The sequence below is a fragment of the Calypte anna genome, chromosome 2, assembly GCF_003957555.1.
Source record: "Calypte anna isolate BGI_N300 chromosome 2, bCalAnn1_v1.p, whole genome shotgun sequence".
In the NCBI taxonomy this organism is placed as follows: domain Eukaryota; kingdom Metazoa; phylum Chordata; class Aves; order Apodiformes; family Trochilidae; genus Calypte; species Calypte anna.
The window spans coordinates 84,826,863-84,843,781 of record NC_044245.1 but is presented as its reverse complement, the minus strand read 5'-3'; the positions used below and the strand labels follow the sequence as shown (position 1 = coordinate 84,843,781).

Sequence of the window (16,919 nt, the reverse complement as noted above, 5' to 3'; positions counted from 1 at the left end):
CACAAGTAGAGGCAGAGAAGACGACCTGAGTTTAAAACTACTGGGGAATAGTATAGGAAGGTGGAGATTTTGAGAGGGGGGTCCAGCTTTGTCTTTAACCTTTCAGTAGTCCAGTGCAATAGAAATATTACTGAAAAACTAAAATTCCCACTCTTTGTAGAAAAAAACAACATAAAACTTGTAGTTGACACTAAATCTTATTTTCTTGACTTCTAGTGTTCCTTCATAGTGAATGCTTTGTCAACTGGAGGAGCTGAGAGGTGTCTAATGCCTTTGGCACTGTGGCTCATCCTCCATACAAACCATGCTGGTTGCTTTGCATTGTGAAACAACAAGGGAAGGGATTCCTGGTGGCTGAAGAGAAGGTGCAGAAAGGTGTCTGCCAGCTGGCAGGAGTCATCATACAGTTCTTTGTTGATAGTCCCATTGAAGGCAAGCACACCTGGACCATTGATGCTCCATGCTCATACTTAAGGCTGATGAACATTAATGCTGTAAAAATAAACTGATTTTTTGATTGCATTACTAATGTTTTTGGGTCGTGATGGTTAAGAAAGACTTCCATCATCTTTACAGACTTACAGTGTTGCTTCTGATTTGCAAATTATTTGGTTTTTTCGTCTTTCTGGAGAGCAGTTGTAAGGTTGTGAAAGATAGCTTTTATCTATGCAATTCTGTGTAGGTACTGTTTGAATTATGAAAAAGATATTTCTTACAGTCCAAAGAAATTTATTGATGATGCTGAATATGATAGTTGACACTTTACTGTTGAGAGTAGTAGATTGTCTTGAATTTTTTTGTTTGTTTTTTTTGTGCTTTCCAGAGATGTAGTACTCTCAAGCAGAGTGAAAGTCTTGGGTGAGGAGAGTATTTTACAGTTAACTTTTAAAAAGAATATTTACTGTAAGAAAACTGAGTTCAGTCATTCTTGGTCCCTTTCATACTCTGTGTTGCTTTGAGTCCATGTACCCAGAAGAAAGAAGGTGGTGGGATGCGAGAGCTGTGTTGTTGGCATGGCTGTACTTAGTGGAATCATTGCTTGATTAGTGAACAAACTACTGATGAAGGCCAAGAAAAGTAAGGGCATACACTTTAGATGTCAGCTGTATCAAAATAACTGGTACCCTGATGATTTTTTATTAAGTTTTGGGGAGTTAGTATGATAGCAGTGTGTATTTTACATATGCTAAAACACATATCTGTGTTTATAGTTTTGCTGATTGGGTAGTATAAATTATGCCTATGAATCTTATTTTTTTCTGACAAATTGCATGCAGGAAGAAATATTTGGATTATCTCCATTAGGAAAGATTTATTTTTTTCCCAAAGTATTTCCCTTGCTGTCTTTCTGTATAAGCTAAGACCATGGAGAATTATGGAATGCTTTTGCTGTATGCGCTGGTGTTTTGGTGTGTCAATGGTCGCTTCTTTGAGACAAACAGATGTGGTTTTCTCTGCGTTACAAATCTCTTTTCTTTGGAGTATCATGTCAGGATAATAATCTTCTTTCCTTTTCATGATTTCCTGTTCACTCTTTCTCTGACGTTTTTGACCATGTGAAGGGTTATACCACGGGACTGAGCTGGTAGAAAAACAAGGTGATGATGAAATAGAGTTGGTCACATGCATTATGGCATCTGCATTAATTTTTTTTTAGGGGGGAGGGAGGTGTGTCACTGAATAAACAGAAATTGACTGTACCCACTGGGAACATAATGCATGATTGAAAATTCCCACAGTCAGTCTGCAGGAAGAGATGAAGCTGGTAAGTGGGATAAAGAGTGAGAATTAGGAATATATACTTCATTGGGCATAAGTAGCTCTGTGAGACTGTTGCCATTGTTAACAATAGATGTGTCAGAAGGAAGTTCTCTGAATAACAGGAATGCAAATATTGAGGCTGCTCAGTATAGACACAAACTTGAATATGAGAATTATATTTTGCACTCAACGAACATTGTGGCTGTGAATCTGGTCAGCACTTCAGACTAAAATTTGCTTAGGTTTGAATGAAGGGTCGGAGTATTGGATTCCCCTGAAAAGTCAGTTTTCAAAAAAACCTTTCATTGCTGGATGCCATTTACAAAAGCTAAGGACACCCACTGTGCAGAGGGTGTGGTGCACGTGTTGGTGGTTGTAATGGAGTATAAAACAGGACAGTAAAAATTACTGGCAAGGAAGATCTCTGCCTAAAATCATCCTCATCTAACTTTAATTATGTGAAATACTTTGAGTTGATGTGAGAACTTCAGTTTTAACTGAAGCTGGCTGCATTCAGAGTTCCAAAGTCTCAGCTTCCAATTTGAAGTCTGTAGGTTGTGTGCACAGTTTAAAGCCAAAGTAGTTTTCACTTTGAATTATGTAGCAGTGTAATGTAGTATGGAGCACTTAAGACCTATTCCTACTTGTACCCTTCATCTAATTTACTCATAACTGCTTTTGCAGCATATGGTTTCTTGTTTTTGTTCACCTACATATTCTGTTACTGGTGTCCAGGTCTCATAACCCACATGCCTGTCCATATCAGCACTGTGTATTGGTTGTTACTTTTTTCTGAGTTACTTAGGATTTACAGCAAGAAAATAAAAGGGCACAGTGGATTTTCTTCACCTTGGTTTCTTTTGTCTGCTTCTGGTTAAAATGGCTTTTGTTTAGAGTCAAGACCACGAGAAAATCACCAGCCAGTTCTGTGCACACCGTGCCTTTTATTTTTGCTCTTGACAGAATGTAATGGAAAATCCAGTTAGAATAGAAACGTACTGAAGAGATTTAATTACAGGTAAGACAATCCTCTCTTTGAACATGCAGTTTAGGGAGGTAAATTTGGAAGCCTTATTGTGAAGATGAGAAACACAAAATCAAGCCAATCTAACTTCCTCTACAACAGGAAGCTTGTGGACTGGAGAAAGCCACATGTGATATTCTTGCAGAGCAAGCTAAGGAAACATGGCCTAGATAAAAGAAAAACAACTATTTTAGGCTGTGTATAAAATCTTTAGATTAGCAGTAGTTGGAGTTATATTTTTCAGTAGTTCACTGTCATCAAGGGGAAGCATACTGTATGGGATTTTGTGTGGTTGTTTCAGTTTACTGTTCTTCACAAACTGTTGAATGGAGTGGCATATGCTTATGAAATCTGAAGGCAAGAGGTGTTTGTGAATAAATGCAGGTACACAAAGCAAGGATGGCAATTCAGAAGAATCTTGAATGTTGAAAGAATAGGATGTGATTTGGAAGAATAAATGAAATGATTTATATTTAGGAAAATAATATAAAAGATGGAGAAAAAATATTCAAGTTGTTTCTGCCACCCCATTTCCCTCCCTTTATGTAGGACGAGCCATGGTTTATCAAATGAGATTTAGTAATCCAGCCTTATTCAGAAAGAAGAGGTGTTTATATGTATTGGCATGAATAAATTATGATAAAATTGGGAGGACATATGGCGTTGAAACTTCTGCTCTGTTCTGTATGGTAAGGTTAAAGTACTGTGTCAGTTTTGGCAATTGTACTTAAAGAAAGATACAGGCACAGTTAATTTGCCTTAGGAGGGTAATGGTAATGCCTGGTGGTTTAGAAAAGGTGGTACATACCCAAAGAATGATTGAGTTGGCATTTTTGTAACCTCGAGAAAAGATAAAGGGAAATTAAAAGCTTTTAAGTGTCTGGAAGTTCACTACAAAAAAGTGACCGTCTGTCCTTGGTGGACATGCCCTGCTTACTAATGGCAATATGGACTGTTCTCTGTGTCCTGCTGTTATTGTTTGCTTTCTGTGAGCTTTATGGAGGCTGTTTCTGTCTAGTGTCTGGACAGCACTGAACAAAGATCATCTTAGGATCTTTTGAAATAAAAATGTAAATGAGCAAAATCACTGAAATATGGATCGTCACCTCTCTAGACAAATGTATAGATAAATACTTCAGTTAAAACTCTTGGGCAGACAGAAGAAAACTTGCTCCCAGATTTACCAGCTTGCTTAGCCAGTAACAGGCTCCTTTTCCCATCTGTAAAAATTAATCATATTCTCCACTTCTGTAAGGCACTTGGGTTTTACTGAAGAAAAGGGATAGTAAAAAAGCTAATTTAACTTAAACAATACTGAGAGTTTTGTGTACTACATGTTGCAGTTCAATGTATAGAGATAAGAGAAGTTTGTGTGTGTTTAACCTTCTTGCTGGCTGTGACTAACTTGCTTTGATAAAGGCAGTTGGGTCTCTTCAGAGTCATGTCATGATCTCTTAATATTTAACACTTCCAGAAATGTAACAGTCTTGATGTATATTAGGTGTCCTGCTTGGTATGTCTTGGAACATTTTGTGAGTCTATTTTTCTGTCCCTTTGAAATGTCACTTTTTTTTTTTTTCCCAGGTTTGGTAAAAAATGGTATTATTAGCCAGAACTTAACTAGTTCTTTTAAAATCCAGTCTATAAGATACTAATGTGGATTAAAGAACTGCTTACCATTCCTATACTATCAGTATGCTTTATCAGTATTTTAGTAATCTATCCTCAAATGCAGAAAAAAATTAGGAGTAAAGGCATTTTGCCTTTCTTCTTTGATATGCAAAAGCCAGGGAACTGCCAAGTCTTACTCTTATTTCACCAGCCTCAGTACTGGAGTAATAATTTGTTTCAGAATAAGCAGTTGATAAACATCTTGCCTGTCACTGCCAATCTTAGCTTTCCTTACCATGTATTTTCCCCATGCTGTTATGTTATCGTAGTGTCAGCAGCTTTTCTTTTTTTTCTCCCTTTGACATAATTTTTCATCTGGACAGGCAATACATAAAGCTAATATTTTTAGCAGGTAGAGCAGTACACTTGAATAGCTTAGTAGGCTCATAAATAATATGGCAACTACAACACAAGCTTATAATACAAGGAAAATATTACTTAACTGTAGACAAGTTACAATTGCATTAAAAATTGAAAAAAAATCTGCTTTTTTGTCCATTAAGATTGTTCGCTCTTCAGTTGCCTAGAATTCTCTTCAGACATTGCTGTATGAACTGGCTAAAGAGATTTGAAAGAATTCATTCAATATTGCTGAAATGATAACCCTTAGGCTCAGGAGTTGTTTTTCAGATAGCACTTTTTTTTAGGAGTGAAAAAGCATTACTTCTTAATTTCCAGGTCTGTGTTAGTTTAACACTTGTTTTTTACAAAAGCTGTCATTATAAATGCTAATGTTTAACTTGTGGGCGAGATGAAAAAGTGTTAAAAACCCCTACATCTATCAGCTAGAATATGTATGGGAATACTTAGTCCAAAAGGATGATCATCTGGGAGCTTCTGAATGTGTGCCATTGAGGAGGCTGTTTTCTAGCCTTATCTAGAACAATCCATAGGTTGTTGTGCTAAGTGTTGATGATTGGACAGAGAGCGACATACATAGAACTCAAAAATAGATGACTGCTTATTTGGGAGGACAGGCAGTCCTCCTACTTAAATCATATCATCTGAAAGGCTAACACATTTTAATGACTCGTTCCACCTCTCCTTCTACCCTGCATATGTTGTTTTCCCCACATTCTCAGTTCGCTGCCTTTTTTTAGAAGCAGCCCTTTGGCTTCTCCCTTGCACAGGATTTTGGATTCCCAAATCTTAAATGATGGAAAACTTCCTCCACCCCACCCCCCCTTCCACTTATACCTCAAGCTCAGCCACAGTTGAGTGAAGAACTTACTTCAATTTCTGTTCTTCTAGGACAGCCTTCAGACCTTGTGGATGGAAGACTTCTTTTGCTTCTGTGTTCACATCAGGATGGCTTAGGCCAATCCATTGCTCTACGGTTCCTACCACAGGTGCTCTGCAGCACTGCGTCGGGGATTTTGTCACCAGTGTTGGTGGATCATCCAGATGGCTGTAAACCTGAGGAAGAGGTCAGTACAGTACAACATATGAACCTGGAATTTTTGAACTCTGCTGTCTGTCTGCTTTGGAGCACTTGGAGACTGCAGGCATGCTGCTACTTGGTCACTGTGTATTCCATATTTTTCTGTTCCTTCAGGCTTCTGGTGTACCAGGTCAGTTGTCTGCAGCTGTTAAGTAGGTGTCCATAAGAATGTCTTTTGATACTAGCACAACACTGATTTATGTTACAGTGGTTGTTTCTGGATATTGGAAATGACAATATCCAAGTGGGTAAAGGACCCCATTTTTAGTTCTCTTAAACTTGCCCTTACTCTCTCGGAGGATATCATGTTGAAAAGATTGATCTAAACCCATTATCTTAAGTTTGTATCAGTTTTTCATTCAGCTGAGAAAGCCTGGGTTTTATTTTCTGTGTTTCTACAGTAAATACACTTCTCTTAAAGCATCCTTGTCAGACAAGAGATGACTATTAAACTACCACTGTGTAGTCACTGGTTGCCCAGTGAGGTGTGTAATGACCAAGTTCTTGTCAATTCATCTCTCTGTGTGCATCTCCCCATTTACTATTGTTTTTTTTTTAAAACCTCAGTGAAAGAACATGGAGAACTCAAGTTTAACAACAGATGAGCAGAGATTGGGGAGGACAAGTCGATTTCCTTTGGCAGAGGGATTAACCAATTCAGTTGTATTTAGCGTGTTGTCCTCCACTTAATATTCTTGGTATTGACCTTTTGTGCTTATTTTTCACCTTGTATTTTTTTTTCTTTCTTATGAACCTCTTTGCACTTTCCATAAAGTTAGTTTTCAGAGACTGAGTTCTGAAGAACTCATTTGGGCTGACTTTGAAGTTCAGGTTCAGTGGGGTAAAAAGGGAAAAGCTTATTTCAGGTCTAAGTGGATCCTTTTCCAGTCGCCTTCAAAAGATTTGTCTCTGTCTGGCATGTACTCTTAAAATCAGTGATGTAATCATCAGTTTAGGGGAGAGGGAAAAATACACCCAAAATTACTAATACTGCTGAATAATAGTAGAGACTGCTCAGAATTTTGAAAATAGACTAAAATAAAAAAACCAAACTTTTTTTATTTATTTCTGGGCTTAGTGCTTATGGCCTCTCAACTTGTAGCTCCACTGATGTTTCTTTCACTGTAGCCCAGCCACGTCTTCTGTGGTTGTTGACTCTAGTGGTGAATGTAATGAGGTAGCAGATTAGAGAGAAAATAACTGCTGTGGAGGGATACCTGACTGGTCTTCATTCTTTGGTCTGGGTCTGTACTGGGAGAAAGATCATAGAATCATAGAATGGTAGGGGTTGGAAAAGGCCTCTGGAGATTAGTCCAACCCCCTTGCCAAAGAAGGGTCACCTAGGGCAGGTCACTCACAAACATGTCCAGATGGGTCTTAAGTCTCTAGAGAAGGAGACTTCACAACCTCTCTGGGCAGCCTGTTCCAGTGTTCCATCACCCTTATAGTAAAGTTTTTCCTCATGTTGAAGTGGAATTTCCTGTGTTCCAGTTTGTGTCCATTGGCTCTTTTCCTATCACAGAGCACCACTGAAAAGAGACTGGCCCCTTCTTCTTGGCACCCATCCTTCTGTTATTTATAAAACATTAGATCATGTGTTGGACACTCTCTAGTATATCCATGTCCCTCTTGCACTGGGGAGCCCAGAACTGGACACAAAACTCCTTCAACTGCTGGAACACTCATCTTAATGCACCCCAAGATAACACTGGCCTTCTTGGCCACAAGGGCACGTTGCTGTCCCATGGATAGTGCACCAGAACGTTAAGGTCCTTCTCCATGGAGTTGCTCTCCAGCAAGTCAACCCCTAATCTGTACTGGTGCATGGTGTTACTCCTCTGCAGGTACAGGACTCTGCACTTGTTCTTGCTCATTAGGTTCCCCTTTGCCCAGTTCTCCCATCTGCCCAGATCTTGCTGAATGGCTGCACAGCCTTTTGGAGCATCAGCCAATGCTCCCAGTTTTGTATCATCAGTAAACTTGCTGAGGATAAATAAATCCAGGTCATTGATGAGGATGTTAAACAAGACTGGGCCTAGTACTGACCCCTGGAGAATGTCACTAGTTGCAGGTCTCCAACTGGACTCTGCATCATTGAACTTGACCCTCTGAGTTATATTGTTTAACCAGTTCTCAATCCATCTCAGAGTCCACTCTTTTTAACCCATACTTTCTAAGCTTGCCCATGACCATGTTCTGGGAAACAGTGGCAAAAGCCTTGCTAAAGTCAAGGTAGACAACGTCCACTTCTCTGCTTATATCTACTCCAGTAGATTCGGTCACACCATCATAGAAGACTATCAGATTAGCCAAACATACTTTCCCCTGGGTAAATCCATGCTGGCTGCTCTTGATTAACTTTCTTTTCTTCCATGTGCGTAGAGATGACCTCCAGAATGAGCTGCTCCATCACCTTTCCAGTGATGGAGGTGAGTCTGTAGTTTCCTAGATCTTCTTTCTTGAAGATTGGAGTCACACTGGCTTTCTTCCTGTCTTCAGGCACCTCTCCTGTTTTCAATGATCTTTTGAAAATGATGCAAGACTGGTAGAATAGCAGCACCAAACAGCTCTCTAAGCACTTGTGGGTGCATCCTGTAATGCCCATGGACTTCTGTATGTTCAGTTTACCCAAATGGTCTCTAACCCAATCCTCATTGACCAGTGAGGAGTCTTCCTTCCTCCAGGATTTCTCTCTTACTGCCAGGCTCTGGGATTCCCCAGGATTAGTCTTAGCAGTAAAGACTGAAGCAAAGAAGGAAACCAGTAACTTCCTTCTCTGCATCCTCTGTTACTAGGGCTTCCATCTCATTCAGCAGTGGGCCCACACTTTCCCTATTCTTCCTTTTACCACTGATGTATTTGAAGGAGCCCTTGTTAACTTTTACATCCTTTGCTATATTTAATTCTAAGACGGCTTTGGTCTTCCTTGTTGCTTTCCTACATATCCAGACAATGTTCCTAGGATTCTCCCAAGTGACTAGTCCCTTTTTCCACATACTTTCTTTCTTCTACATGGCTTTTTTTCAGCAGATCCTTGCTCATTCATGCAGGTCTCCTTCTTCCTCTACTCGATTTTTTTACTCAGTGGAATGTGCCTATCTTGCCCCCTACTTTCTAGAGTCTTAGCCCACCAGGTTCTTCCAAGTAGGTCTTTGAAGAGGACAAAATTAGCCCTCCTGAAGCCCAGGGCTGCAGTTCTATTTATTGCCCTGCTTCTTCCTTGTGGGATACTAGACTCTACCATGTCATGATCATTGCCACCAAGGCTGCCACCAACCTTCACGTACCCAACTAGATCTTCTTTTTTCATTAATTCAAGGTCCATTGGCTTTTCTACCACCTACATCAGGGAGTTATCAGTACAGTTCAAGAGCCTTCTGGACTGAGTATGCCTATCTGTGTGGCCTTTCCAAAAAACATTAGGGTGATTGAAGTCACCCAGGAGCACTAGGGCATGCAATCCTCAGGCTCCTTCCAGCTGTCTTTAGAAGGCCTCATTGACATCTTTCTGGTTTGGTGGTCTGTGGCTGAAAACCCACCCTTGTTCTTTATTATTTTTCAGTTTGATCAGTTCCCTGATTTAGTTTATTCATTTCTGGTTAAAATCTTTCTGGCAAAGCAGAAGGCTGGCATGTTGGAATGCGAGAGAAGATGGTAGCAACTATTTACACAGTAGTGTGTTGGTGTAACCATGGTCTAACCGTGTGGTACAACTTTTCAGGTGTATCTGTTCTCTTGTGTTATAAGGATTGTAGTATCTTCAGAGAAGCTAAAAATCTTTCAGACAAGTTACTGAAAAGTAATTTTAAATTAGTGGAGCACAGAAATTTAAAAAGGGCTTTTAAAAGTATCTGATTTTGTTTAATTTTTTATCAGTGATTGTATTACCTAAATGCTGTGGTTTCCAATTAATATATAATTGGATTTACAAATGGATTTACATTGTATCATATATAATATAACTGGATTTACAAAGCAGTTCCATCATATCCTATTTTTTAGTGTTTTCTGACACATTAACCTTTTTATGGTGACCTGTATCTGTCTTGGCTTCCAGTCAGGTATGAATTTTGAGCTGTAAAAAAAACTTAGGTTGCTGCCAAATTTATACCTCAAAAATGATGTGTGCAATTACATACATTAGCTGTTTTTTTACAAAGCACCTGACAACTTCTGGAAAAAAATTGGTGAAGTAGTAAGCATGGGAGTGTTCAAAGAAACTTAAGTAATTTAGTGAAATCTATTACATCTCTGCCATACCTAATGTTCTACTGATTGTTTTCTTTATGCATCTATGCAGAAAATTGTTAGCAACTATGTAGAAAATTGTTAGCATCAATCTTACAGGTAAATGGGAGATTAAAGTGAACTTTTAAAAGAAATAATCTTTCTGCCTTAAATTACCTATCACACCCTTCAGATTTCTCTGGACTGCTGCACAGTGCAATAAATAACAAATTCTAAATTTTATTTACTTTTTTCCCTTGCTGAAGTAATGCCTGTATCTTGATATGGCTATTTCATTTAAATTTGACAAACCTTCTTCATATTCGGATGGAATTTCACAAGATATGATGGATGGAAAATCCTTTTTGGAATCATTAGCTTTAAGTTAGTCTTGAAGTTTGACATGTGGGTGAATCTACCATTTTTCTTTTAGAGAATTAAGAAATAAAATATAGCAATATTGGAAAAGCATGTACTACAGAATGCTTAAAAAGTAGCATTTCCTTGTGAAAACAATTTTGAATGCTTCCCATTATTTAATTGAAAACTAATTTTTTTCCATTTTACTAATTTTTGGTTTTTTAGCACTTCCTTTCACAAAGGAGATCAAAAGCCAGTACATTTGTTTTTTAAAAAAAAAAACACACAGGATTGCAGTATTCTACAGAAGTTAACTTATTGTTTGCATGATACTGCTTTTGATCAAATGTGTGCTTCAAAGTAATTTTAATTTTTTCTTTTCAATGAAGTTGAAAATTGGGAAGAGTTCTCAGTAATTCTATTTAACCTTTGGAAACCCAGCCTGGGATTCCCTGCACAAATGCTGTGGTTACAGTGACTTGATAGGACCACCCAAAAGCTGCTTTAAATTTATATCCACTTAAATTTATATGTAGACTTTTTTCTTTTCTTGTTTGAATTTCCTCTCATTAATAATGGTGTGTTTTCTATAATGGTGTGTCCAGAGTGCAGAAGAAAGTTCATTCTGAAAAACCTATAAAACTAAAATGTTCTTTTTCACATTTGGCTGTACTTATGTACTGCAAGCTGCTCTCTGTTTATACTTTGCATTTTGAAGCTTCAGCAAACCAAGTTTCACTAATGGATTATTATTATTTGTTTTCTTAATTGTTTTGAAGTACAACTCTAGTGAATATGAAGAGGATTACAATATTTACTGTAGTGTGTTAGAGATGAGCCTGAGAAAATTCTTCAGTGTAGCCAGCATTTAGATTCTTTGGAAATACTGGCAAATGAAGTCTTGTTTCTAAATATCTTTTTATTAGGTTGTCTAATATATCTTGTTTAGAACATGGGGGAGAGCACAATGCTGTTTACAATGAAACTGATAGACTGCATTTCCTGTCCTTTTTAGTTTTTCTGTTCTTTTATTTTTTTTCCTATAAAGTCTTTGTATTCTGCAGTTAAAGGTGATTTTATGTTGCTGGCTGACCATGTGTTGTCTCTAGTTTGCCATCATATTTCTGCAAATCTTTCATGACTATTCAGGTGGGCTTTTTGTTAGTCTACCAATCTAGTTTTTTCACACATTTATCTTTGTTAGGGTTTAATTTATTATTATTAGCACTAGCATATGACCTGGGTGGGTCAAATAAATTCTTTTCCTTCTGCTTAATGGAATATGGAAGTTTTGCCTGCTGGTAACTTAGAATAAGCCAAGTATATATCCATGCTCTGTGTAATGCTTAGGGCTATTTTATATATATGTGTGTGTGTGTGTGTGTGTGTGTGTATATATATATAAAGTTGTCTACTTTTATAGTTACACAAAGATGCATTTGGTAGGGTGGTGAATACTGTGTGCATAAGGTTTGTTGAATCATGTGGTCAGCTGTATATTCTTTAGACAGGGTGGGGTCTTTACTTCTCCTCCATCTTTCTCATGATGTTAAGCACTCTTGATTCCAGCAGCAACAGATCACTTTTTCATTCTGTCTTTACTTTACCTGTTATCTTCATTTTCATTTGTATGGTAGCAATCCAGGAGATGTGAATGTAAGAGCAGTGAGGGAAGAACACATCTGCTTGCATGGAGCAGAACTGGTCAGAGCTGCTCCCTGCCTGAGCATTGAGGATGCTTGCTTGACTATCAGAAGGGGAGAGATGCAGTGAAGAGGGAAAGCAGACTTTTGTTATGACAAAGTCCCAAAACGTGAAACTAGTGTTTGTGCCAGTTCACAGTTCAGGATGGGACTGGAGCCTCTGTAAAAACTCTTTTGTGTTGTCAGGCATCGTAGGTGCTTCAGCATATAAACCTCTGCAGCTCACCTGAAGCTTGAATTCTAGAGTTTAAGCTCTAGTCCTCTGGAAATATCAGTACCAGTGGTGAAGACCAAGATGCCATAGGAACAAAGAAAGTATCCACATCTCTAGTCCTGAAGAAGAACCATTGCTATAGCCATTGCTATGCTGGGCTGTTTGCAAATTATTGTAGTGACTTCTTCGTTTCAGTTTCTTTTTTCTTGTCTGGTCTTGAAATTGATCCCAAATTCTAAAGGATTTCCAGGATTCTACAAGTCTGCCTATTGAGGTTTTTATCTGACAGTTCTCTTCTTGCTTACCTATCTGAAGTAGAACCCAAAATATAAACATTGCCTACTTTAGAACTATGCTTTGCTTGGACTAATTTATAGGTCCTTAAAGAAAATCTCGTTTTTCTATTTATACCATGTGTACATTCATGTGGATTGACAATGGAAATAAAAAGCGTGGTATTTCTCAGATGTGTGTTGTCTGAGATCTCTGGGAAGACAGAATTAAGAAAGCTAAATCCTAAAGCAAGTGAGTATAGTGAGTAAGAGGGAAAGTGAAGGATGTATGTGAAGAATCTTATCCTCAGTGCAATACTCCATGTGTTAATTAAATAGAGAACAGTTGTTAAGCAGCAGAAGTTACCTGCTGAGCAGACAGCTTTATGATGTGAAAACAGACTTCATGTGTGGATATATATGCTTAAGAGCTATATGACCAGTCTGTATAAATACAGCCATTTGCTTTCTATGTGGAATTTGTGTTTGCATATGGGTATAGCAACGGGGTGCAAGTTTTTGTGAGAAACACTGCAATAATTTCGTTAATGTATCACAGAATTCAACAGTGCTAGCTTTTAATTTTTTTTTCCTCCCATTTCTGCTCAGGATTTCTAGAGGAAGGGAAGCAAACATATGTTCTCATTTTTTTATAATTGTTTTGGTGCTAGTTTTTTTTTAATGGAGAGCTAAATACTTTCTCTATATTTCAAAAAGCATTTAGCCCTGCAGAACTGTTGAGCTACTTCTGGCTAGAATTTCTGTGTTTCCCTAGGCATGTGTGAAATTTTAGATTTTCTTTTATTATCTGCAGCATCACTATTAAAGGGATGGGAAGTAAAACATGTCAATGAAACCTGTGAATTCTTTACCATTCTTCATTTTATATGAGGTAATGCAAGCCACCATATGTTAAATGTTTGCCATCCTTATTTTTTTCAAATTATATTTCCTACTTCAAGTCTTCATGTTTAGTCACATGCTTTATGCTATTCAGCAGTTTCTAACTTATCTCCTGTATTTGATTTGTCAGCAAGTTCTGCAGTTGCTCTAGGCAGAATTCAGCCAGATTTTCTAGGATTAACACCCTACAGCCTCAGCATGCAATATCAATTTTTCTTTACCTGTTTTGTTTTCAAAGCTTTTTTTATAGAACACTTATACTTTTTTTTTTTAATGTTTACCATGTGTATTGAAGACAAAGAAAAACATTCTTTAAATGTATTTTGTATTTCTTCAAGCTCCTTTTCTGAATTTTAAATCTACAATAGAAAGTTTTCAGGTTTAGAGGTTTCTACAGTTACTCACATAAGGGTAGTTAAAACTGTTCCCTGCTATTTACCCAATGTTCCCAGGACTCTCCTTTCTAATCTGTTTTCTAAATAGCTGATTCTGCTTTTCTTCAAATTTTTTCCCATTAGTGATTCATCCATAATGATGACTGTTTGCCTATGTAATTTTCTGCTTCCTTTAAAAGTGTTTGAAGGATTAATGAACAATTTCATTTCACTCTAGCTTTTGGCTTTGATACATATCTAAAGAATAATTAGGAGCTCTATGGAGGCTAGATATTTTAGAACGTTTGAGACTTAGCTTGCAAGATTGAACAATTTCTCCTAACAGGAGAGAAAGTTCAAGAATGTCTTGTGAAAGATTTATCCACTTGATTGTTCATAATCAGTCTAGGTCATTGTCTCTTAAAAATGTGTAACTAGGTTAGTGACAGTGAATTCCTTTGACCTTGAAGTAGTCAAAGATTTCCTCTTGAAATTTGTGACTATTTTAAATTTTTTTTTAAGTACTCGCAACTTTTTAACTGAGTTGCTAGTTTTATGTTCTAATTTCTATCTTAAAAGCAGAATAGAAAGTAAACTCCAACCCCCTTTGTGTTCATCAATTTTTTCTAAAAGAATTTGCTTATTTCCTCAAAATACTTGAAAAGCAAATGGCACCTGACGTTTGTAAATGTTGATGTGCAGGTTCAAGAAAGTATCATCTGCAGAAAATTCTATTGAGTATTTTAAATCTGTGTGAAGAGTGATCTATTGATAAGGACAGTATTCATTTTACTTCAGTCTCAGCTGGTAAAAACTGAGTTTGCTGTTTCACATTTTAATGTAGAACTTTTAAAAACTTTGGAAGTGAATTTTATTCTCTTGACTTTGCAGAAATATCATAAAAGAAGATGAAAAAATACAGGCTTTGAGAACATAGAACAGCTTGCTGTCTTTTTACTTAGTCTAATCTATTGCATATGATTTATTAAAGAAGATTGCTGACAATAGTAAGCCTGATTTTTTTTTTTTTTTAAACAGGAATTTTAAATTTTAAAAGAATCCTGTCAGCCAACTTCTTCTACTTATAGATGATCTTGCACCTATCAGACGTTTTAAAGTAAACCTTGGAATCTGTGGCTCCTTTCAAGTACTCAAGAATTTCTAATAACCATGTATTTAGTTTTAGTTAGTATATGCCCTGTAAGGCCAAGTGATGCTGCTTTTGGCTAGAAGCCTTCGTGCTGTGTTAACATGGCTGATAAGTATCACATGCCTGAATATCTTAAATATGTGGAGGTGTTTACAGGTTTTGGTTGCAAATAGCAGGTAGTATACTAACTGCCTAATCTCTACTACTGTGACAGGATCTGTTTGTTATATAAATTTTGGGTAGTTCAGTTTTTTATTTCTTGAAAGAGCCTTAAAACTGTCATTCAGCTCTGATAGGGAAGCTAAAATTACATAATTAAAAAAAAAATATTTCTTTTAAATAATGGTGAACTTCCAAGGTCTGTAGTCCACATGACAATTTTTTTTTTTTTTTTTCTTGAGGCAATGGAGGTCTTCACTTCAAACACCTGTGCTGGTGTGACCTGGATTTTCCTCTTCCACTCCTGTAGTGCTGGGGTTGGAAGACCAGCTAGCACAGCTCCTCAGGGATTTATTAAAGGCTGGAGTCAGTTTATAGCTCTGGGATGCTGATTGGCAGGAATGTTTCTGTACTGAAAAAGCTAAGTGCTGGATCACCAGCTGTGAGTCTTTCAAAAAGAAAACACAAAGAAAATCCCCCCTCGGGCCTCTGTGAAGGGTAGCAGAAGGCTCAAGTAGGTCTTACTGAGGTATCTTCAGGAATTAATTATTGTATGTCAAGGATTTATGAGCTTGTTGCATTGCTACCACTGACATGAAAATCCTCTCTTGCTCCTGTTAATAACAAAAGCTTTCCACTGGTAAATTGCTCATTGTCTTCATGCTGCCTGATGAAAATAAGTCAGTATTCTTTACCTGGCTGTTAATCTAAGTCAAGCACACTCAGTAGCCCTCTCTGGGTGTGTATGTGAAGTAGCTGTGCCTCTGAAGAGGAATGTTGTCTCTGTCAGCATCTGAAGCATCAGTAGCCCAATTTAAGACTGCAGTTGTTTCAGGAAAAGAAGTAACTATCTGGCAGCTTATAAATCTGCTTTTTCTAAAAGGATTGCCTGTTCTGTAACTGTCAAGAGAGGCAATAACTGCTCTTCAATGTAAGAAGGAGAAGATATGAATATTGATGGTTTAACTTGCATGCCTGTACTGTAATACTCACGAACAGGATGCCTATGCAAAAATTTACTGACATTACCTTTAAGGTACTACATATCTATGTGTTCATTTTGTTATATGTTGTAATTAAACTAATGATATACTGATATAGTGATATACTCCTAATATTTAAGCAGTATGAAGATGTGTTGTTTGTTGGTTTTTTTTGTATAGGATTGGCAGTATTAAGGAATGGATGCTGAATGTTCATTGGACATAGAAGTGTATTTTAAATCTTAAAGCTGTTGAGAGGATGGAAATGTCTGAAGGATCCCTGAATAAGCCTGTTCATTTTTAGATAATTTTCATTCAACCTGGAGAGCAGACGGAAAAATGGAATTGTTGCCTCAGTTTGATAGCTACTTTGACGTCACAGAATGGGATTCTAGTGAATATCAGTTGTTTATATGAAAACAGTGCTCTTTGTACTTATATACTGTACTCTTGGTTTCCAAAGTTTAGCTATCTTCTTGAGCTTGTGTAGTATTTACAGTGATGTACTGGTAGGGAATATTTTGTCTTCCATGTGGATCAATTTTTTTTAAATTTTTTTTTTTTTTTTAGGTAGAAGTGTTGGAAAAAAAGTATGTAAATCAAATATCTGTGGATTAAGTTAGTTTTGAACATTTATTATTTGATTAAAATAGTATTCATCCAGTTCTTTGAAACTT

The 16,919-nt window shown here is 37.2% G+C and overlaps 1 protein-coding gene across 3 annotated transcripts in view; it reads left to right on the top strand.

The window, feature by feature from the left end:
• Positions 1–16,919, top strand: part of GALNT1 (polypeptide N-acetylgalactosaminyltransferase 1) — an 89,678-nt gene that overhangs the window by 18,728 nt on the left and 54,031 nt on the right. The window contains exon 2 of one of the 3 annotated variants that reach the window (XM_030445538.1): positions 5,713–5,883. The exons of 1 other annotated variant lie outside the window; for it this stretch is intronic. The gene's annotated coding sequence lies outside the window, so the exon portion shown is untranslated. Of the gene's footprint in view, positions 1–5,707; positions 5,884–16,919 lie in introns of all 3 variants that reach the window. One more of the 3 variants, XM_030445537.1, reaches the window with a different exon arrangement.